A 25569-nucleotide genomic window follows, 5' to 3' on the forward strand; every position below is an offset into this window, starting at 1 on the left:
GGGTAGAACAAGGTTGGCACAGACACACATGGTGAATGGCGAAGTTAAAGGAATAGGCCACCGTTTTTTGCACTCTGAAACATGTTCTTAACTGAGCTTAGACGAGTTGATGTGTACCTGTCTGGTCTCTCCGATGTCTACAGTGGACATCAGAAGGCCAAACGTGTGAAACTGAACCTCGGTGGCAAAGTTAGTCCCAAGGAAAATGCCATAAAGTCAACATTAGAACGAGATTAACATCCAAAAAACTGTCCATCATCACTTACGTTTTACCTTTACCTTACGTTTTACCTTTGCTCTGTTGGAATGACACAAGTAATTCCTCTTCTTGGAAACACAGAGGAATGCCTTGGACATTGAGGTTTTGCTCTTGCATCTTGATCTGTGACACACTGATGCATGTTTGGTTCACCATCTCTGGAAGTGTCTCAGAGCTTCATTTGACTGGGGTTTCCTCTTTTGATGTGGGGATGCGTAGATATTTTCTTCTATCTTTGTACTTATTTCACCCATCAAAATGGACACAATGGACATTTTTTAAACAGTTAAATACAATAGTAAAATACAGTTAAAATTAGTCATACTGTGTTTTGATGAGTTGTCACTTATCTAAAACATGCAAACAACATTTCAATCTAAATTTTGCTCCATAAAAAGTTTTATGAATTTGCTTTTCTTCTTCCCATAAAACGTGCTTGCATTGAGGGCCACGTATTTTCCTTGAGAAAAAGAAAGTGAACAAAGCCCCGCCCCTTCACAATTAGTACTACTGAAAAGCTTGAAATGTCCTCTGTAGAGGCTAAAGGACTTAATTCAGTAGTATACACTATGTAGGAGATATTCAGGTTTAGAAAGGCTATAACAGGGGGATGCCAATAGCCCTGTCACATGTTTCCAAGGTGGCTTCATGGTCACCTTTGATGGTCCTGATATTCCATAGAGTGAGTTGTGGGCTGACTTATGATAATTGAGAGCTCTATTGAGCATAAAGCTATTAAGTGTGACCAATTATAATGTATACCTGCACCTGCATGTGGATAAAGTTGCTGTCGCTGCACGCATTCATTACTGTAAGCTCAGTGACCATGTGCCGAGGGAGAGGGACAGACAGAACAGGACAGAGCAGACTGGAAGAGAAAATAATAGCCAATTTAGCCTTGTCGTCTTAAAGGTACACCTTGGCATTTGAGATTCTGCTTGGTTATTTTTCTCCAGCGGACACTTGTCATATTATATGGGGAAAAGTTTCGCTTTCCCTAAAATGCCTTGTTAGCATCTGTAGAAAGGGACAGGCAAACCAAAGGCCCACCGTTAGTGCTTCCTTTAAAATCCCTTAAAGGAAAAATGGAAGTTCCAGATGGGAGTGGAGGAGGGAGGAAGGACGAATAAACAGGGGGTCAGTGTGGTTTTGTACATCTGCAGCCAATGTGACAATATAATGAGGAGGATGTGGATGATAGCACTGAAGAAAAACTAGAAGTACTATATAAGTATGCAACAACGGTGCCGTAATTTAACTTTTTAAAATTCAATTAAAGCAGTAGTAAGTAACTCATGCCCCTAGAGGCCATAAGCGCCACTGCAGGTGTCGTAGCATGTTGCAGTTTTTTACTCATTAATTGACCATGAGAGTAAATACTACGCTGACAGAGAAGACAAAGGGAGAGAGGGATATTGTGCATCCAATTACACAATGGAGATACTTTTTTCACTCAAACTTGGCTGTAAATACAGTTAAAAGTGGGGCTAGCCCACAGTTAGCTTTGCCCGTTAGCCTGTCGTGAATACATTAGTGCAGTGGTTCTCAACCAGGGGGGGCGGGACCCCAAAGGGGGTCGTGAGACAAATTTGGGGGGTCGCCAGATCATGTAGATAAAAAAAAATATATTTTATTATTATTATTTTATTGGAGCATGTGTGTGTTATTTTATTAGTGCCATCATTTGTTTTTAATTTGATACATTTTATTTAGCCATTGTTTTTTTCCCCTTTGTTTTTTTAAGAATTATACAGGCTAATGTCCCCGTCTCCCATGGTGTGACCCGGACGGGGGTCACGAACCCAGTTAACTGTTATAATGGGGGTTGTGGCTCCAAAAGGTTGGGAACCACTGCATTAGTGTGTATTGGTGGCTCCTCTCCAGAGGTAGCAAAGTTGCAATGGTGGTTTTCTGGCCAGAGACACCAGGGGGAGATGAAAGACCCCCCAATATTGCCTCCAGAGGGACTACGAAAAGGATTTATTATGCCCCACATGTTTCAAAGGAAAGTGCAAATGTAGTAAATGTAGCGGGTTTGCTTTTAGTGTTATTAGTTGTACACTTCTTATGAACGTTGCTGGCGTCCCATGTAAATCCAATATGGGTAAATGCATTAGTTTCCCTTCGCATGACCCAACATTTCAATTAAAGCTGAAAGCCGTCTTTTGTTTGTTGCACTGTTGTATGAGATGAAGGAGAAAGTACAAGGTGTATCGGTCTATTGAAACGTGGAGCGGAAAGAGGAGATTCAGTGTTGTCCCCGCGCCCCAGTGAAGGACGTGTGCTCTATTCATCGTGTTCAGAATCTATCTGGCAGCCGATCCCACATCATGCTGTCCATACATGTTTATTTGAGACCTTGACCATAATCTGATCAATGCCTTTACATATTTCTTGTGGATGGCAATAGGGGACATTCTCCTTATAGTAAACACACACCACACTGTACCGCATATTTTCATCATTTTATGTCCTTTCATTAGAACTGTAGTAGTATTGGCATTTCAGTAATGACTCATTTCACTGAAACCACTGAAAAGAAGGGATAGTATTTTTTACTCCCAAAGTAATCTTTTTAGAGCTTTTCTGAACACCTTGAAGTGCGTATCTAATGGCTAATGTCTGTAGTAATCATAGGTTTACTGTAGTTAAACATCATAAAGCGAAACTGAAAAAGTGTGAAAGCATGAATGTAAGAATAAAAATGTAAAAAAAACTTAATTTATAATTTCTTGTGTCTTTTTTTGTGTCTTGATATTAAATGCTGGATTGGTTTGTGGTAATTCTTAAAGGCAAAGTATGCTGTTGGGTGATGGAGTTGTACGCACCTGTTACCATGGTTTTCAGCCGAACAGAGTGAAGAAAATATTGTATATTGTGTTTATCAAGGACGACGGCGAGAAAACTGGTGTGACAAGTCAACTGAAACGCAACTCGGTCTCTATTCAGCTTTCATTTGATCTCATCTACGGTACAGCTGAAATATGTGCATGCTCTTGTCAAAGGTGGTCGACAAAATGAATTCAGGCTTATTGTCAGATATGGTTATATTAAAATAAGGAGCTCCGTTTCAACTATGTATTTATTTTTTGACCCAAAGCACCCTTATTTCCTTGCATGCATGATGTGACTATATACTTCAATAAATCATGTGTGACAATGTTGTAGTGAATTAAGCATGTTGTTTAATAAAAAATAATAATAAAGTGCTTCACATATAGTTTTTATACAAAACATTTAAACAAGACATTTCTCTATTTTTCCCCAAAGCCCATTTCTCATTAAAAAACAGTGACTCTCATTTAGAAAACTACAAAGCAATAAAAGATAAAGACACATGTTGCTGAAGTAATTTTTTAAACCAAGAAAAAACATGATCAAAATTAATGATTGTATTTAATTTTATATAAGTGAAATGTTATAGAGTATGGCTATTATCTTTTAAGTTTGCTGTTGAGATGAGTCACCTATTTGCCTATAGAGGGTTAAGGTTAGAAAATACAATATAACATGGATCCTGACCTCCATGAAAATGTAGCTTTCCACAACAAAAGGGCCAGTAAAATACCCGAATAGAGGCAGTGCAACTGGTTTTAAAGAATGTGACAGTGAAGGTCTGTGTCTGAGCTGGAGGTGTCATCTTCAGGTGCTGATCCTGCTCAGCGCTCACACCTCTCCCTCCCTCTCTCCCTCTCTCCCATCCTCTCTTTCACTCCCTCTCTCTCTATCCCTTCTCCCTATCTCCCTCCCTCTCTCTCTCTCCTTCTCCCTCTCTCCCTAGCTCTCTCTGTCTCTCTATCTATCCCCCTCGCACTCTCTATCCCCTCTTTCTCCTTCTCTCTCTCCCTCTCCTTCTCTCCCTCCCTCTCTTCTTCTCCCTCTCTCTCTCTCCCCTCTCTTTCTGTCTTCTTCTCCCCTTCTCTCTCTCCTTCTCTCTCTCTCTCCTTCCTCTCTCTCTCTCTCTCTCTCTCTCTCTCTCTCTCTCTCTCTCTCTCTCTCTCTCTCTCTCACGGCACAACTCTGAACAGTTGTCATCACACATACAAAGTCACATAAGGTGATCAAAAATATTCAACATCCTCAAAATCCAAAATTGATTGAAATTCTTACCAAATGGATTAAAACGCTTTGCTCCCTCGACGCATTCTTAATTATTCATCTAGAAAATCAGGTTGTGTTGTGACATAATAAAGGGTTTGGGGTGTTTGGAGAGGTACCCCGACTCCAGGCTCTAAAATATTGGAGTACTTCTCCATCGCTTTGGCACATTTCGCAGATAAGAACTGATACCTTCAAAAGTACATTTCTCAGAACTTTTCATTCAGGCTGTAAAATACAATGGATTAATTGCAAAACTAAAATGCTTTGTTGTAGTGAATCAGAGTCAGTGAACATGTCAGAGCCACCAGAACTCATACAGTAGATCATCGTCATCAAAAAGCTTCAACTTGTTTTTTTATGCTTCTGCAGAAACTGCGAGATCTGTGGATCAAAGATGTTTCTAAGGAGAGGAAAGTCTAGTTTATTTCTCAATTCTGATATGAGAAATGTAGAAAAAAACGTAAATAAAGTCGAGGTTAGCAAAAACAATTTACTGCCAGGATACAAAACCACTATCATAGTCTGCGTTCTCATTTAAACCATAATAAATTACCATTCACACCATAATTATCCCTCTTCCCCTGTGGTCCAAGTTGTGTTTTGAATATTTTAGACAGGATTTGTGTTTTGCAGAGCTGTGCAGACGGAGATCCTCAGTGGGCTGGTCAGCTAATTAAACGGCGCTTCGGTCTGAGCGGCAGTTAATGCTCTTCAATTATGAATGAGAGCGATGGGGTGAAGAGGGCAGCGCGATCAATGTAGGAAGAGGATCGCACACTGATGTTCAGATGAGGCGAAGAACATACAAATGCCGTGAGTCAGGGCCTTGTGGATGTGCAGAGTTTTACTGCTGCTGCTGCTGTTGCTACTGCTATAAGGCCATGTTCACATTTTGTCCACTTGAGCGAGTCCATGTGCATCTTCAGGGAAGATTTGCTACGTTTGGGCAGCTGGTGAACAGTCAACTGACTTTGGTGCACATCGACAAATCTGAGCCAGCACAAGAACAAACAGGAACAGGAAGTTGTCTGGAGATATGATGGCATAAAAGATATGTGCATCTAGGTAGACAACAAATGTGGGTGATGTATAAAATAGAAATAGACAACATTTAAACCATATTACAGTGGTGCAGAGACCCTTCCAAAAGGAGATGGAGTGCAAAGGTAATTTCCAATGTTTTTTCTTATTGAGCCTCTGTGCTCCTTCGCTGGTGCAGGCTCCCCTCCTGCTCTCGCTCACTCTGCAAGAACCTCTGTTTGTCTTAATATGAAATACTGCAGCTCTACAAAACCCACAGATAGATTTTATTCACGTGTTGTCCACGAGCAGCGTCACTCTTGAGACGCGGAAGTCCTCTAGACAACAATCCACGAGGGGCCGAGAAGTGATCGTTTATAAACCTATTTGAATATTAACACAGAACCGCTTTTAACTCCACTAATACCTCTAAACACATGCTGGTCAGGTTGGCCCTTAGTAGTGGAAACTCAGGACTAGCCATCCATCTGATTTATGCATGTTCATTGTTCAACTGAAAAAAGCACTTTACGAAAAAACAAACATACCTTTATATGTTTGTTTTAGAGACGCTGGGAGCTACCAGTAACAGTCTTTATCTGTCCCTTCCTGTACATATCAGTCCAGATCTGAGCCTTCTGCTTGTGTCACAGTCTGTCATCTGCCTGTCTCTTTTATTCCGCCTTAAGGTTGATAAAACATCTGCAATTTATCATTATTTATTATCACCTTAAGCCTGAAAAGATGTATCACGTTGTGTTGGTTTGTTTTGTAGCAAACAAAATATTGTGGCCTAATACCATAGCATATACACACATATTTACTTTTCTTAAAGGCCAAAAATTGTATTGCACTGAGAACACATTATTATGCAAATGATATTCTGTGTCATAAAGGTAAAAAAAAAAGAAAAAAGTTTCACTCATGGCATCGTGTCTCAGGGCTCTTTGAATCTCAGACACCTGGGATTATTAGTTGTCAGGTAAAGCCCAGTTAAGGGATAATTTACAGAAAAAGGACGTTCCACATTATTAAGCAGCCCATCATTTTCAAGCAATATGGGAAAGAAAAAATACCTCTCTGCTGATGAAAAGTGTGAAATAATTAAATACTTTGGACTAGGTATGAAAACAAAAGATTAAGCGTTATCATCGTACTGTTAAGAGATTTGTGGCTGATTCAGAGCACACACGGGTTTGTGCAGATAAAGGCACAATGAGGACGGTTTCTGCCAGACAAGGACATCAGATTAATAGAACAGCTGCTACAAAGCAGCAAACAGGTATTTGAAGCTGCTGGTGCCTCTGGAGTCTCCCGAACATCAGGAGGCTTGCAGTTGTGCATAAACCTTCTAAACAGTTCATTGAATGCTGACGAGCAGAAACAGCTGCAGTGGGCCCAGAAATACATTTGAGAAGATTCATTTTCAAACACTTGTTCACTGATGAGGCCGTGTAACCCTGGATGGTCCAGATAGATGGGGTAGTGGATGGTTGGTGAATGGCCACCATGTCCCAACAAGGCTGTGACATCAGCAAAGAGGGGAGGAGTTTTGGCCTGGAATCATGGTGAGAGAGCTGGTCGGCCCCTTTAGGATCCCTGAAGGTTTGAAAATGACCTCTGAAAAATATGTGGAGCTTCTGACTGACCACTTACAAAAAGAAGAGGAACCATGCTTTCCCTAACAAGATCATCTTCATGCATGACAACGCACCATGTCATGCTGTAAAGAATACCTCTGCATCATTGGCTGCTATGGGCATAAAAGGAGATATTTTTGATTGAAATAGCTTTTGATTTCTGTAAATATGACCTCCTAATGATGCAAGATCAACAAATGATCATTTTCAGCTAATTACAACCTTTAAAATGCATTGAAACTATGAGTTGCATAATAATTTGGAATGCGGTGGAAGGGCAATGTAAAACAAAAGCATAATTATGATTCTGCAGTATTATGATATTTCTTCCCTGAATATGCTTCATCATCAACTCCCAAAGCTCAGCAGATTCTGGCCTCTGAGATGTAGACAAATACATGTTAAAATTCTTGAAAAGAACAGACACAGTGGACTAAATGCTGATTCAAAGTAGTATTTTACTTTAAAACGCATACACAATTAATTTCAAACTCTTTTACATGCTTGATGTGTAGACCTTTCCATCACCCAAGCTTTTGCTGTATCTTTCTGTCAATGTCTTGCTCAAATTGATGGACTTTAACTTTCCGGAAAAATACGCAATCTCTTTCCACCAAAACTTTAATTAAACCGTGCCAAGATCTGCACCATTGCGAGATAGAGTCACCATGTCAAGTCCAGAACTGAAATCCATGAGGAAAAACCGAAAAGTACAACATGTTTCACCTCATTTAACACCAGTATTTTTTTTTATGGCTGCAGTGTTTGGAAAAAGAGTCTGCTTCAGAGCCCCAACAAATACCTCCCCATGGATCAGAGGAGGTTACAGCACACGCACACTAAATTTAATCTGCGCAGAGCTGGCACTGGTGTCTCTCCGGCCCCCAACCTGCTCCTGATTCAATTTAGAGGGACGATCTGCCGACAGTGACCGCTAACACTCACCTTTGCAACTGCACACAACACCAGGGAGGGGAGAGAGGGAGGCACTTCTCAATCCTGAAGAGTTAGCAAAATGGGTGAAACGATATCCCGGCAAGAAGCATGTCCTCCTTGTGTTAAAATTGTTGCATGTTTTGTTTTTGTTTTTTTCTATTTATTGCTAGTGGATATAACATACAGTGCAGTAAATTGTCAATTGTTATTCCTTTTTTTGTGCACACAAAACCTATAACAAAACCTATGGTAACTTAAAAAGTGCGGTGTTTAGTTATAGTCAAGACTTTGCTCATTTAGTTCCACATCTGACTAGTTTTGCTCCTGATTTGAATATCACTACCGCAAAAGTCACAACAGTTAGTGAATGACACAGCCCTTGAACCAAGCAGCGATCGAAATGAAGGGAAATTAATCGAAAGAAAAGAATTAAACAAAAGTTTACAAAGCAGCTGTATGTGACTTTGTTTCATTGTAAGCACTGCCTTGACTTCTAAGGTCAAAGCTGAATCCAATTATATGTGTCACTGGACACAAACAAAGATACATTTCATGTGATAACGAATTGTTGCACGTAAAGGTGATGGATACATACAGTCACACACAAACAGTCGTCTGATCCACCATGATCAAACATGTTTCACCGGCTTCAGACTCCATCATTAAAAGGGATCTCCGATTGAATGTCAAAGAAAAAAGGCTTCATATATTAGAAACTTTAGAGTGAGGATGTCAGCGGCGTTACAGAATCTTTGAATAAAACAAGAGGTAGATGGAAGGAGTGAACACAAGAGAATAGGTCACGGCTCAGATTCTGTTAATTGGAGAGGCACAACAGAAGAGGAGAGGAGCTATTAACATGTGCGCACACATTTGTTATGTACGTTCACAATATGACATCGGTTTGATTTTGCTGGAAAATAATCAAAGTATTGTAATATTTGTAACACTTATGAGCTAATATATCAAATACCTGATCAGTGTGGGATGGTGGACAGCTCCCTCACACACTATAATAAAGCACTTGTAAATCATGGGTAAACACTTAATTTACTATTTATTTATATTTAATGGTAAACGTTTAGGGGTCATTTACGAAGCGTGTGCTCATGTGCAAAACAAGGTGCAAAGGTGGATCATTGATCATTTCTAGCTCACGCAGCATTCTCTCATTTACTTATCTCATCGGGCTCTAATACTGTAATAATGGCTCTAATGGAAATTTCAAATGGTAAATTCAGTATAACATTCTCACAGAAACATATTTCAATACATTCATACACTGAGCACTAGGAGGTTTGATCAGAAGTATGGCAAACACTAAAGTGGCAACAAACTAAAGAAGTAGGCACACAAAAATGAGTCGCCTTCAATCAAAAAGAAGATTACCACCGCAGAAATCCACCACCACCTCTGGGACGGGCCGTCATCTTCAAGAACACACACAGAGGTATAATAAATTCATGCATTTTCATACAGACTGCAGTGACTATGTCCACAAACACTCTACTTTCAGTTTGTGCTCACAGTCAATTAAGGCTGTCACTATGTGGTGTGAAAAGGCAGCAGGAAGTCCTTTATACAGAGGGAACATTCGAAACCAGTAAATTGTCTAACGCCAAACTGGATGAGCGTCAGCGTCCGCCATGATAAGAAGCCTCTTCCTTCCGTCAGTTAGGAAGGAGTTAGGGAAAGGAGCCAGTATGCTGACTATCATAGCTACTTTAGCAGAGAGGGACCTCTGATGCTAACTCACTCCCCTCGCCCCCACCCTTGAGTGATTCATGTGCAACCACTGTTGATTGACAGGCGCACATTTAATTAAAAAAAGAAAGAAAAAAAGATTCTGCACAAGCCAAACTTTATAAAAGTGACAAAATACATGTTAGAGTCACCACATCACAGTCACATGTCACTGTTTTAAAGAGCCGCCTCAGTTAATGGCCTAAATGAAGGCAGTTTGTGCTTTGTTGTCATTTAAAGGAAACTTAAACCCACATGGCTAATTTGCATACATTGAGCAGTAGAGGAGCAGACCTCACTGTGTGTTGATGCAGCATCTTTCTCTGAAGATGAACCAAAGGACAGGATTTGTGGGAATATTTCACCAGAGCATTTTTTATTGATGTGATGAAGCTGTAGCTGTGTAAAGTAAATCCGAAACAGCTTTTTATCATCATCTGTTTTCTGTGTGGCTTCATATCATTGTTGTGGTTCATGGTTGAGTCATTAAAGTCAGTGGTACTGTGGGTGATGTAGCTTTATGAAACAGCTGTTGAGACAATATAGCGCTAAAGGGATATTTGATGGATCATTTGGATTATTCTTTTTTTATTCTCCTTAAATGTCTTTATTTTGACACTATGTTGTTGCATACGCAATACGGTAGATGGCGGCACGCACTTTTGTTTGGCCTGCAGTCCGCCAATAACCTTAAAGAAGAAGACCCGTGAAAGGTTTAGGATCAGGAGCTAGGATCAGGACATAGATGCTATAATTTGAGGGTTTCGGATGGAGCCAGAACGAATAAAGAAAGAAAGACATTTGTCGTGGGTGAATTATAGACTTCTTCATCGGTTAACTCCAAGTATAGCGTCACTTGGTTATATCCAGAGAAGTGGGCGACGCCATATTGGGACTCAGCCGCAACAGCTCCACGCTATATCAATCGTGTGCCAATTTTGTGTCAATAGGCGTCTTAGGACTTGCCGTCAAAATGGCAACCCCTAGCAATGAGAACAACCATTTTATTCTGTTCATGTATTAAAATTTACATATGAAATACAAAGCACAGGCTTATTTGCCTCAGCTTGAACAGACAAACACGATCAGACAGACAGGGGCGCGGGAACACATGAGGTCACATACGCTCACTTCCATAGACAAAGCCCTGATTAAATTGAGTGTGTGGTCATCAGGTGTGTGCCTTCCCGTTTCGAAGTGCGACTCCTGTAATATTGTGTGTCGTCCCCTGAGCAGGAGCTGAGCAAACTCAATCATCTTCCGCTCACATCTCACCTACGCCCTCCCTCTCCCGCGCCACCTCCATATCAGTAGCCAGGCCATGACTAGACAACCCAGACCAAGCACGCGTTTTGACTTACAAATGTGCAAAAATATGTGAAAAAGTGAGTTCACGAGTGAGAGATGTAGAGAAAAAGATCCAGGAGTGAGAAGGGAATATGTTCAGGCGTGCCCTTGGACCAATCAAATGCTGTGCAGTTGATTGAATAGACATGGAGAGGAAGGCGGATGTGCATGTGGATTATACTGTGTGTCTGTATTAGCCAAGCATTGCCATTAAATTCAAATTTTGTGGTTAAAAAGTTGAATCTAAATATGACACTTATTCTTGCCTGCTAATGCTTTGTAAATGATAAATGGTCTCAACTTATGTAGCACTTTTACCCAAAGCGCTTTACATCAAGGTTCCACTCACACACCAACATACACACACGCTGTGGTGGGTGGCTGAAGTGTCTTGCCTAAGGACGCAACGCCGGGATTCAAACCCCCCACCTTTCAAACAAGAGACTACCCGCTCTACCATCTGCACCACTGCTTTATGGAGAGTGTGTGGCCTACAGGCACATATGTACAGCCTGATTTTCTTTCATTTCATTTGATTCCTACCGATACAAAGGTTAGATCGATCCCCACAACAGAGTTTTCTGTCTCGGCCATTCTTGCTTTGTTGTTGTTTTTGTTCTATGTATTAATTTGTGTGAAATTTCTAAAGGTTGCTTCATGCCACTGGAGCAGCAAAGGAAAAATTGGGTTTGCTGCTTCATTGAAAAATGGTCCTTACTTACTACTCATTAAGCATGAAATCTTTCACATTGGAATAAATTCAAAACATTCATGTCACTGGAATTGAAAGTACTGATACTTTGGTATTGATTCGATCATCTATTTCTGCCATGTTGCTAGATTTGGAAAGTCTTATCTACAAACCAAAAAAATGTCTGAATAAATGTTTTGCTGAATTCTAATAGTATTTGTGAGTTCACAAGCGCACGAGAATCCTTCTTGTGCTGCTTGTTTGAATCACTGGTGGTTAGAGCCAATCATGCGACAGTGATTGGCTCTAACCACCGACAGAAGAGCGACAACGGAAAAACGCGAGGTATGATGCTCCAGACTAACAAACACACATAACATTTCTTCTAACATCTTCAAAACTAAATGTTTGGTGGATTTGCTTCAGTAGTGGTTTGTTATTGTGAGATTTGGTCGTGAATGGCTAAAACGAGGTCTGCTTGATTCAATCAGCAGCAAAAGCTGAGTCAAAAGTTTGTCCTCTCTTCAAACGATGTAAACCAGGGCAATCCCAGATTGATATCAGTGCAAATGTTATTCACTCTGTATTATCACTCTGACTCTTGCCAGTTACAGATAAAATAATACCAAAATGCTGCATGCACAAAGAGTAGATTAAAAAGAAAAGAAACGTTTATTGGAACCAAATGATCGGACTATTGTAACATGTTAAATGACAGTCCTTTCTTAACAGGATAATACTGACACTAAGAGCATCCTCCCATGTATATAGAAAACAAATATATACAATAGAGCAGGATACAGGCAGGTAGAAGTTATTGTGCGCTCCAGATAATGTAACATATCCATGGACTGCTCAAGCACGACGGGCCCCTGATGTGAGAATGAAGGACTCTCTCCAAAGACAAAGAGTGGTGCATCGAGGAGAGCCCAAACGCAAAGACAACAACAATCAATCACATGATCAATCATAATGGCCTCATTTGCATATTTGCCACATATTCACCGTCATCATTCATTTATGCAGATATGCGGCAGACAATGGGCTCAGGGGAGAGATGGGTCAGCACCAGAGCCGGACCTGTTGGTTTGAGATGAATCAAATTAGAGCTGTATTTAGATTTATGCAGATGTTAACAGTAATGATATACAACAGAGCCCTCAGCAGAGTCAGGGAAGACATTCATACAGAAGTGACAGCAGCACAAGGCAGTTCAAAACACCACGAGCTACATGGGCTAAAAACACACAGGAAGACCAGTGAAATAGAAAATAATGTGGCGTGAGAGGAGGGCATGTGTTATGTTGACAATAAAAGGCAAAAAGATAGTATTGTTTGGCATTTTTTAGATTTGGGTAAATGAAGACCTGAGGGACCAACGCACCAGGCAGAGATGACTGGTCTAACAAGCTCAAAATAAAAGAAACCTGAATTATTAATGTATTCCATTATTCCCTTTTTAAAGGAACATATCAAGCAAAATCAATCTTTCATTGAGCTTTTGCCATGATACAACCTTCCCTTGTCAAAATCTGTAAGTATTTTCTTGAATTTATGTCCTGTATTTTCAAAGTCCATAGACCAACATTGGACATGTTCAGAGTACTCAAACTGTGTTTATATTGGCTAAAATGGGTTATTTATTTTTTCAATATCCATATACTATTACATTTTTTTTAAATTATTCTAACATATTGATCCTTTCAATATATCAGTTTTATTTCTGCTTTACCCCGGGCCAGGTCGCGGAGGCAGTGGAAAACCATGGCCACGGATTTGGAGGTGCTGATCCTCATCCCGGCTGCTTCACACTCGGCTGCAAAGTGCACGTTGAAGGTCCTGTTTTGATTAAGCTAACAGAGCAACATCATCTGCAAACAGTAGAGATGAGACCCTCATATTCCCAAACTGGACACATATGGCAGAGGCAAACATGCACAGGTCTGACTTTCTGCCGGCAATGAGAACCAAACTCCTGCTGCGGTCATACAGGGACCGGACAACCCTTTGCAGAGGGCCCCGGACCCCATACTTCCCGGAGCACCCCCCCACAGGGCACCACGAGGGACACGGTTGAAGCAGACCTTATGGGGAGGCTGAGGAGTGTGATCTCTCTGTTCCCATTCTTAAAGAGACCACCACCCCGGTCTGCCAATCCAGAGGCACTGTCCCCGACCGCCAAGTGATGTTGCAGAGACGTGTCAGCCAAGACAGTCCTACAACATCCAGAGACTTAAGGTAGTATGGATGGATCTCATCCACCTGGAGCCTTGCCACTGAGAAGCTTTCTAACCACCTCGGTGACTTCAGTTTGGGTGATGGGCAAGTCCCCCTCCGAGTCCCCAGTCACGTTTGGCCTGGCGGTACCTCTCAGATGCCTCCTTAGTCCTACAAGTCAACAAGGCGAGGCCTCCTTCTTCAGCTTGACGGTGTCCCTTACTTCACCGGGTTCAGTTGTTGCTGCCATGACAGGCCAGAGACCTTACGGCCACAGCTTCGAGAAGCAGCATCGGCAATGGAGGGAGAAAACATGGTCCAGTTGGACTCCATGTCTCCAAGCTCTGTCGGGATCTGAAGAGAAGCTCTTCCGGAGGAGGGAGTTGAAGACCCTGCAGACAGAGGTATCCATTAGACGTTCCCAACAGACGCTCACAATACTGAAAAAAGAATTAGCTAGAGGTTGCAGATGGGCCGAATAGTAACTTATTCGAAAATAGAGGGTTAATCAAATGCATAATTTTTCATATGTGTCTTCTGAGACTCTGCTGAGACTGCTGCCCCCGCGACCCAGCCCTGGATAAAGTGGAAGAAAATGGATGGATGGATGAATGGATGGTCTTCTAAGACCAGACGTGCCTCAAACCCTCAAATTTTCAAAGACCCTCACAACACGTTTTGGCTTGCCAGGTCTGACCGGCTTCCTCCCCTGCCAGCGGATCCAACTCACCACCAGGTGGTGATCGGTTGACAGCTCATTCCCTCACTTCACCCGAGTGCCCGAGACACGCGGCCGGAGATCAGACGACACAACTACAAAGTCGATCATCGACCTCCTGCCTAGGGTGTCCTGGTGCCACGTGCACTTATGGACACCCTTGGCCTCAAACATGGTGTCCGTTATGGACAAACTGTTACTTGCACACAAGTCCAATAACAGAACACCACTCGGGTTCAGATCGGTGAGGCGGTTCTTCTCTATCACCCCTGTCCAGGTCTCACTGTCGTTGCCCGCGTCGGCATTGAAGACCCTCAGTAGAACAATGGATTCCCCAGTTGGAGCACCGTCTTGTACCCCTCCGAAGGACTCCAAGAAGGCCGGGTATTCTGCATCAATGTTGGGCCCGCAGGCCGAGACAGCGGTGAGAGACCTGTTCCCGACCCGAAGGTGTAGGGACGCGATTCTCTCGTTCACTGGGATGAACTCTAACACCCAATGCCAGAGAAGTGGAGCGTTTTTCCTTTTTTTAATGAATTTTCGTCACATTGGTTTTATACAGTATAACAGGACATCGTGAAAGGATGTGAGGAGTGGGGAGGGACAAACTGATGGAGCTGCAGCAACCTTACTTACTCAATCTATCCATTGCCCAAAGTTGAACATTTCGATTCAATTCAATGGGGGAAGGCAACACAAAGCTAGCATTTAACAGAGGCCCCATGCATGTGCTGGTGCGTGGATGTACATATTTTGAAAGTTTTTACTATTTGATGTGTGAGTGCGTGTGTCTATAGAGGCTCAGGCGGATCTCATGCCAAAAGGTTATTGGCTTCAAAACAGTTCAATATGTCAAATAAACACACAGCTCAGTGAACAGCGGGAGAACAGAGCGGGCGGCAGGACAGGGGTGAGGGAAGAAGGTAGAGAGGGAAAAGTTTGAAGAGGCAAAGAATTTTAGATGAAACAAAATGCAGCTTCAAAGGTCTTTGCACACTGGCAGGGAGCACATTGTTTTGTAATTTGATCAGAAATGACTAAATAGATGAGCGCGATGTAAAGTGGCCAGCAACAAGTTCCGGGGCTCTCACTTGACAATTTATGTTCAGATGTTTTGAGCAAATTGCGGTGATTTAACACAATATAATCCCTGCTTTGTGTAGTGCTGTAATTAGTAAATGCAAATTGTTCCCCAAAGTGTACAATGTTACAATGTTTCGAATCCAAGTGCATTTTCCAGAAAGTGTACTGTAATTGAACGATCTTCTACTCGGGCCAAAATGGCCAAAATGTGAAAGGCTGTGTGTGTACTGCTAGTGTGATTGTAGGTCAGTGAGCGTGGCAGTGTGACTCAGAGGTGTCTGTCTCTCTCGCGGATACCCATAATACCATCTGTTATCTGCGCCTTGATAAATGGCAGCACTGCAACAAAAACATCCAGGAATCAAATGCGAGGATTAACACTTGCCCCGGGAGCAGCTCAGCGTTCACCTGCAGCACCAACCTGGACAGTAGAGGAACAAAGAAAACAAATAACATGTCTTGATTTTTGTTTAATGCTTCTGTACGTGGCTAAACAACTTTGCTTCTCTTCTCTACGCTGTATCACTATCACTTTCCCTCGAACTTTACAAAGCTATCTTTACCTGTGATGCATCAGTGATTTTATAAAGTATTGTGGCTTCTTGCAATATGGACATCCTGTCACATAGTATTGTGATAATGAGCATTTGTGCCACCCTAAACGCTTCACACGTTATTGTTCAAAGCAACAGCTCTTTTTAATTTATTTCAAAAATGTTTCAGTGCATTAAAACAACAATCCACCACAAATGTCAAACAGAGGTAGCGACATCAGCCAGATGGTTGGAGAAAGAGCCTGCGGTGCAGAGGGTCTGTCTGGCATTTTGAAAAGTCACTGACATATGACATAGTGTGAATGAGGAGGTAAACAAATGTTAGTATGACGCACTGTATCAATGCTGAGTTATGCAAATTAGCCATGTGTAAGCTTTGTTACCTTTGTTTTTTTGTATTTATTCGCCAGTCAGGCAACGTGCATTTCTTTTATTGAGGGGCGGTCTGCGCGCTCGGTCGTGGACCTACGGTTTTATACTGCCACGCTAAGAAAAGTTAGTTTGAGCTGCCGTTGAGTCGCTTTTTCTGACCTTTTTGACATGCTATAGATCAGCCGTGTGCATTGTTCAAGTAGCACCTGAGATGGCCAATCCCATTCCAAGGGCACCCATAGACACACTCCTGTTACAATGTGTCTTTAAAGTTTGACCTCTTCCGAGCTCAGCAACAAATCACTAAAGATTTTCAGTAAATGTAGCAAATAGGTATAAATGTTTCTTGCTGGAAACCATAGGCCACATCCTTATATATCCCTCCGATCTTGTAGTATCTTGACAGTAATAGAAGGTTGAGATGTGACCTTGAGGGTAACGAAATGGAACAAACTGGAGAAATGTATAAGCTGTGGGATTGGTGTTTGGGCAGTGAACAATGTAATTTTGAACGTATGAAGGTAATGGGTATGTATCATTTCTCCCATTCCTACTATGGCTCCATTCAACACAGCCCTATCCTATATACCCTGGCCTCAAAGATGTCATAACATAATTCTTCACCTTTTCCACCGTAATTTGAAACATTTTCCGCAGTGCTCCTCGGTGCTGTGTCCTTGTCATTGCGTTGGTCTATTGAGTGGGTGGTGCAAACAGTGCACCGGTGTGAAAGCATGCAGAGAATGGCAGGTCGGGCACAGGATGAGTAAGATCCGCAGTGCAGCAGTGTAGACCAAGCTCACCTTAACATGGTTTATACAGATATTAGTTCATAATAAACGGCTGTGTTTTAAGCATAACATAAAGAAACAGTAGCTAAAAGGATAGGTACAACTCTTTCCCTTTATCGGAACTGTGGACAGAACTAAATGTGACTTTTTGTCATTTCCCTGGCCATGATGTTAAAAAAGCATTAAAATACATTGACAAATCAGTAAGAACAATGTAAATGACAAAGTGTTTAATAGCTAAAGGCCCATCACACCTATAGCTACAGTGCAATATTAAAAGAACACATGTTCATTAGGTTAAAGTACAAACACAAATTACAGTACCACACAACAGCCTTGTCTTTCAAAGTTGGCAGACGTAAATGTTAAAGGACTTGTAAGTGGTTAGCTGTTAAACCTCCTCAGCTATTGAGTTCCACTCAGCGGCGCCCCTCACTGACCAGGCCGAGCGACTGAAAGTGCTCCTGTGTAGAGGGATGACACAGTTCCCTCTGGCAGAGCCTCGAGTGACATGCTCAGAGCTGTTTTTTGGCTGATGAACTGCCAGAGGAGCTGGGGACAAATCATGCATTATTATATAGTTTACCCGAGAAAGTATCCAAGACATACTTTTTGAGAATGACTTGAGTTCTTCTTTATACTTCACTATATTAACCTCAATGTCGACTGGACTGAACCCAACCAAACTCAGTCCAGTTAACAATTAAGTGTTTGCAAATTGTGCTACAACGTAAAGAGTACACATGTAAAAAGCCTTTGGAGAGCTACTGGGAATGGCCTGCAGAGCTAATTGTTGGAGATCCCTGTCTTAAAGCATTCTGTACCAAAACTTTACTAACCTCAAACACAAGAGGGCAGCACTGAATGACGTGCACTCTTCTTCTTACAGGTCATGAGCAAAAACGACAGTGCTTACTGAAGTGGAGCCAAAAGGCCGTGTGCAAACTTAGCTCATGGGACCTCATGAGCTAAGTTTGCACGGTGGCGCAGCGGTTAGCGCTCGAGCAAGAAGGTTCCGGGTTTGAGTCTCACCTGGACGGGCCTCTCTGTGTGGAGTTTGCATGTTCTCCCCATGTCTGCGCAGGTTTCCTCTGGGTACTCCAAGTTCCCCTACCACAAAAACATGTACAATAGGTTCTCTCTCTGGGGCCAGGACAGAAAATGAATATACAAAAACAATGCACAAAATGTGGGGCAGGTAAATTGCAAATTATATAGTTTGGTAGGTGGCGGTGCTGTCAAATTTATCACGACTATGAGTAAGTAAAAGTATAAGTCAAACAGCTCAAAATATTCACATGTTTGTGAAGCATACAAACGTCAGTATAATGCACGCCAAAAGGGTGTTCACATTTTTATTTCACTCGTTTATAAAGATAGAAGATAATAAAAGATGACAACTGTGTTGTTTCGACGGTTTATGGAGTTATATAGATCTTAAAGAAAATACTTGCGACACTTGGGCCTTCGCCTGTATTCCATTGAACTGGAACGATTGAACAGCAGCTGTCCATAAAACAGCTTCAGGAGTCTTTCCCACAACCCTCTAAAGTCCTTAGGAAAGTCTGTGACGGCGCATTGATACATGAGGAGGCATGCACCGTAGGTTCCGCTGTTTTGCTGTCCATCTGTTCCTTTGTCTCCAATGTGTGGTCCATGCGCGTGTTCTTTCCTGCTGCCCCGTTATCCCGTTTCAAACTGTGCTCTCGAAAACCTCGTAATCGTCTGTCCCACATTCAGCAGAGCTAGTCTATAGCCTACCGTGACCTACTGCTGCCTGTGCTACTGCAGGTTTTACAGCACATCCCCCTGGCTATGTCCTGTGCGCTTCAGTGCGGGCAACATCAGAGAGATGCCCCTCAACCTGACCAATACAGATCTACCTGTGAGCGCGGAGGGCAAGAAGGTTTGATTTGTGATTTTCATTCATTATTTATTATTCAGTGCATTTTAACACCTGGCTTTGAAAATAACTCCCATTTAAATTATGATAATTAATACAAAACATTTAACTCACCCATGATGTCAACAATACATTTATAGTAAGGAACACTGCTATGAGAAACAGACAGAGAGCGCAGGAGAGGGCTCTGGTTTGAGGGTTGGCCCATCCTTCCTATGGAAATAAGATTTACTGACCAGAGAGTCTGGTTAAGTTCCATTTTCCCATTGACACAGATAACAATGATCTCACTCTATCTACTAGACTTTTGGATTACATGTATGATCCAAAGTGGCCCTCTGGCTTCCTTTCATCTCAGCGAAAGTAAAAACACAGTCTGCTTAACGCTATAAGAAGACAGGCATACAGCATTCCTTGCATGTTTGTAGACCCACAAATCTTCTATTCTCATGCATAGAACATTTCCTTGACCACTGAGCAAATAGCTTTGTCTGTGTATAAAGCAGTGACATTCACAGGCTGAAGTCAACCTATTGAAAATCACACAGTGGTCTACAATATTAAGTACGGCATGTATAGTCTATACTGTATGTGAGCTGATTTTACAAGTGCAGTGGCTTCATCCAAGGCTGTGATTTTGTTTGAAGCACACAATTCTAGTCGCCACATATGAAATCTTGACATCTTGACATCTCTACCATTTAAAACGTCTGATACTCAGCTAAACCATCCTCAACACTAAGAGACGTCAGCCATCTAATAGTCTGAATATTGGATATAGGATATCTCAAAAATAAAACAATATTATAAATAAAATATTAAATAAATAACATACTATTCCGTAGCCTACTGAATGCACCCTCTTCTAATCATGATAGAATGTAAAAACGTGGTCTTGACAAAGCCATTTGTAATTGCTTTATGCCTGTGGGTTGGTGTGACACTGTGATGGTGGAAATGATTAGCACTGGTTTGTGTCAGATCACATTAACGTCCTTAATGTGGCATTTATCAGCCTCAACATCAGGTCACTGCCTCCCAATTAGTGAAGCACACAGTACATTTGACTCGTCTCCTCCAGTGACTCCCCCAGTGGAGCGAGCAGGGCATGGGCTGAATCAAGCTAATCACCAAAGCACCACATCACAGAAGACTGAAGAGGTTTGTTGTTGTCTGGGCGCGTACTAAGAAAATCCAAAGCCACTTTATTTAAATAGCACAGTCAACATCAAATTGTTTCAAAAGTGCTGCACAATGAACAGTCTACATCAGTGCTTCTCAGCTGGTGGGTCGGGAGTCGGGACTCAGTGGGTCATGGGGGCATTTTCATTGTATCGCAAACCACTCCCTGAGAACATTAATCCTTTGATGTTCTGATAGTGACTTCAGATTTACAGACTCACTGTATTTGTGTATTTACATATTTACATTTTATTTATCAAGTTAAAGTCTTATTTGGGTTGTGGCTTGTCGTAGCGGAGTGATTATGTTCCTGATGCCATAACAGTTGACAAGCACCTGTAGTTTACCTGTAGATGTTTGTTTGTATACTTTATTGTCCCCGTCGGGAAATTTGTCCTCTGCATTTGACCCATCCTTTGATGCCGCTGGGGCAACCCGTAAGGAGCAGTGGATGACAGCAGTGGGAATCGAACCCGAACCTTCTAGCTGTGCAGTGGAAGCGCGAACCGCTGTGCTACCGATGCTTTGCCTAAGTCTATTATCTTGATTCAATATGACATTTTATGTGCATGTTACTTGTAATTTTGCCATACCTCTTGGACACTCTTGAAAAAAGAGATTTTTAATATCTTTTTCATCCTGATTAAATAAATGATAAACTAAAAATAATTGCATGACAATAACAGGCAGCAATCTCCCTCTCTCTCGGTACATCTACATTTTTTGCCTTTTTCTCCAAACTGCATTTGTCCATTGTTTCACTGGATACGTTCACTGGTCTTTGCCATGTTTTTGTGGGGTTCTGGGATTTTTTTTACTGCAAAGAGTCCATAATGATCCTGAAGAAAGCAGCTTTTTAAAAGTTAGCAGCTAACTTATCAGCTAAACCCATTTGAGGCCTACACATTTCTTCTGAGACACTGAGGAGGCACCAAGAGCCCCCCACACCTGCAGCACAGCGGAGGTGTCACAAGAGGGGCTACAGGAAACAAAAAAGGGACCAACGAGGAGGTATCCGGGTGAGACTCACAGCTAAGCCACACATGCCTTCCATTGTTCTGGCTAATGATGTTCAGTGGAGAATAAAACAGATTAACTGCTAAGCTCTTCCCAGAAGATGGTGAAACACTGTTGTGGAGCAGAGGGAGCTGCGCAGGAGGAAGAAGAAGGAGGAGGTGGAGGAGCTGACCAGTGCAGGACACCACGCTCTGAAACAGGGACAAACCCAGGGGGCGGTGCACCGTTTCAGAGGATCAGAGGAGACCGAAGGGAGCCAGCCGGGTTCCTCCTGGTGCTACGGTTTCCTCTACCTCCGAAAACATGCTGGTCAGGTTGACCCACAGTGTTGGCGTGGCTCAGGACTAACACCTGAACATTATTTTGTTTCACGCTTGTACGATGACTTATTACTACTACTAACTACCAACACATAACAAAGCAGTTCCCTAATTACCTGATCAGTCTTTAATAAACACCAAGTTAAGAATAAAGAGGTCTTAAGAGGAGACTTGAATTATAACCTGGTGTTGAAAAGTGACATGAAGTAATAGAAATGGTTTGTGGGGAATATACAAGACTGCAGATATTCAGACAGATGTGGAGGCTGCAGCTCAGAAATGACATACCTGACATTTACCTTCTATATTCTTCAGTAAACAACAGACGGGATAGAGACAGGCCCAGGGAACAGGCAGAGGAGCAGCACTGTTACTGTGAGCTGGATAAATATTGAACATGTGCTGGTCCTGTCTGTGATCCCTTCACTCTGGGACATTCAACACTCCACATGGCAGGCCATAGGCTGCAGAGGTTTTATTCACCCACTTCTTCATTTATTTTGTCATATTTCATTCCTTCTTGATGTTTGGAGTAACTTCCAGTCTCCGTGTATTTCGACTAGCGCTCTCACCTCACAGTACAAGGGTCCCAGGTTTGATTCTAAGGCCTGTGTCTGAGAGGGGCTCTCCCGAGTGCTCCAGTTTCCTCCACCAACACAAAACATGCACAGAAGGCAACAAAACCATAATCCTGGCTAAATTATATTTTGGCCAGACTGGACAGGACAGTTCTGAGTGTAAGGTGAAAGCAGGGAGTGACATCCAGCAAACTGTCAGAGTCTGTACTCAAACCCAAGGCCTGAGCTTAGACGAGTTGATTCGTAACTGGCTCTTTGTGTGTGCGCTCAGTCACACAAATGATGTTAGCATTTAGCCTCTCCCAGCATAGGTATAGTGCCAAACTGGGGTAAAGTTAGAAGCTACCAAGCTAAGTTACGCATCAACTCGTCTAAGCTAAGGTAAGAACATATCTCAGTATGTAAAAATGGTGGCCTGTTCCTTTAATACTATATTACTGGTTCCACTGTGTTACTAGTAGTACCATAAGCTCGTCTGTGAGTGTGATGTTTCCCGTCAGATTGGTGCATCAGACTGTGAACATGAGTGCACCGGGTGTCTCCCCCTGTGCTGATGTGTTGTTTACCTCCGCAGAGAGGTGACCGCACTCTGAATCAGCACAAACTCTGGCGTGGGCTCAACTCTCACAGTGACCATCACGGCACGCAGTAACACATTTTCGGACCAATGTACCAAAATTTCCAATGTACTGCCGCAAGGCTCCCATGTACATTCTGGGAGCCTACTGCGCTGTTTCATCCCCAGAACAAGCATTTGTTTACTGAGCATAAACAAGTGAGATTGTTTGAATATTTATTATCACATTGCATACACATTCCACCAAACAAAACACAAAAAGGTGGCAGAATATGTTGTGCTAATTGTGTGACAGCAAAGCACAATCACCTTCTGAGCTTACCTTTCTGCAGAAATACAAAGAAGCTGATCATCACCTGGATAATGGGATTGTATCTAGTCCAAAATATGAACTTGCATAAAAAAATAATGTGCCTATCAAAGCATTGAGCTTTGTCCTCATGAAATAAAATATGTACACAAACAACATATACTAGTACTCACCTAAACAATATTATGATATATAGTCCTTGTTTTTTTCCTTCCTGTTGTATGCACCTGCTGTTCACTCCAGCTGCTGGTGACAGACATGTCGCGTTCGCTCTTAACTACAGAAGCCCACTATGACTTTCTTATTAAAGCCAATTCATATCTCATCACTGAAATGATTGTATTTCGTCAATAATAAATAAATAATCCCATTTGCCCCAGTTTAGACGACCACCTGGGACCACCATGTGCTGTATCTGTGTCTCCTCATGTTTGAATGCACCTTCGGTCAGTGGACCTCACCTGCTGTGGGGATATTTCCGGAGGGCAGTGAAGCTTTGCTTATCTATGATTATTCATTATTTGAATCAACAGAGCTCTGAGGAAATACTGGACTTGAAATGAGATAAAATGTATGTAATTATTTGAGTCAAAGCTTGTCTCGATAGGTTGGGGTGTCATCTACTTAGTTTTCTAAACTATGCAGCCTGTTCATCCAACAGACTCATTACTCATTACGCTACGATAGACATTTTTGCACAGCTGAAGTTCACACTTCCTATGCAGCTATTTTTGAACCTTGTCATTACTGAAAAGAGTGACCTGTAAAAACTGCCAACCGCAGCGCACTGACTAAAGCAGCAAAGCTGTATGATAATGTATAACAGAGATATTTATTTTTACTTTATTGTAAAAAAGGTTTGAATAAAAGTTAAATGAATTCTGAGGCAAGACATTTAATTACAGACTAAAACCTACAGAAAGGTTTGATGTGATCACTTTAACCACTTCATAATAATTGTGTGTATGAATTGTGTGTATGAATACAGATCACAAATATCTCCCTACACTGTACAATGGCCGCAATAAATATCAGTCTTGGAAGTTTGACACATGAGTGAGCCACAGAGCGTTTTGGCTGCTGTCTCGATGGTGTACGTCACTGGCTGATTCTTTGTCAGGTGAAGAAGTCAGAGGAACTTTGAGACAACACGGGGGAATGTAATGGAGGAGGTGACATTTCCAAAACTCTTTCAGAAAACACACACTTCATGGTTTTCTTCAAACTTTAAAATATGATGGTCTGTTGTGGCTGTCAAATTGCTGTTGTAGTTCACTTCTGCGATTTTCATCTGCGATTTCCATCTGATGTTTAAATGAATGGGTAGCACTATTTGTTCAACCTCAAAACCCCCACCTGAACAAGGATGAAAACGCAACAAAACAGCTTAATAAAAACGTGACCAAAAAAAGCATGAAAAAAGTGATGAAAAAGCAACAAAAATGCAAAACAACAGCGACAAAAAAGTGACTAAAGTTTAAAAAAGCATCAAAAGTGTCAAAAATGTGCCAAATAATTATGAAAAATGATGAAAAAACAAAAACACAAAAAAAGACACCAAACATGTTGTCAGCCTTGGACACGACAACGTCGCGATTGCTCATATTCACAGTAAACAGGTTGTCCTTGTCAAATAAATAAACAGTGACATTCAGGAAATTGAACAGTATTTTTCCCTGATATGGCCGTTAGAGTTGGAGAAGAGAGGTTCTGCACATGATGTCACAGAGAAAGGCTCAGGCAGAATCTATTTTGAAGTTATTTGAATTTTCCACTCAGTCTGGAACAATGAGGGTTCTGTTTAGAATGAAAATTAAATGCAAACCCGTCAATATTTTAATTATCCAAATTAAAAAGTGCCCACCAACTCCAGGTCTTAAAGGAATAGGCCACCGTTTTTACATACTGAGATATGTTCTTACCTGAGCTTTGACGAGTTCTTTAGGACCTGTCTGGTCTTCACCCGTGCCGAAATCCGCGCAGTAATATCTTCACTTTACTGTGCGGATGCCAAACTACTCCTGGTATTGTTACGCCTTACAATATAGTTCCCCCTTTTATCCGTTTAGAAAATCCACATTGTTTAATTTTGTGTAATTATACTTTGTAGTGTAATGCTTCACGTAATCATATTTAAATAGGGAAAACGTGGAAGAGCTTGGTAGCTTCTATTTTAACCTGTTTTGGAGCTATTTTGGAGAGGGAGAGAG

This window comes from Gobius niger (genome assembly GCF_951799975.1).
Source record: "Gobius niger genome assembly, chromosome: 12".
Lineage (NCBI taxonomy): Eukaryota > Metazoa > Chordata > Actinopteri > Gobiiformes > Gobiidae > Gobius > Gobius niger.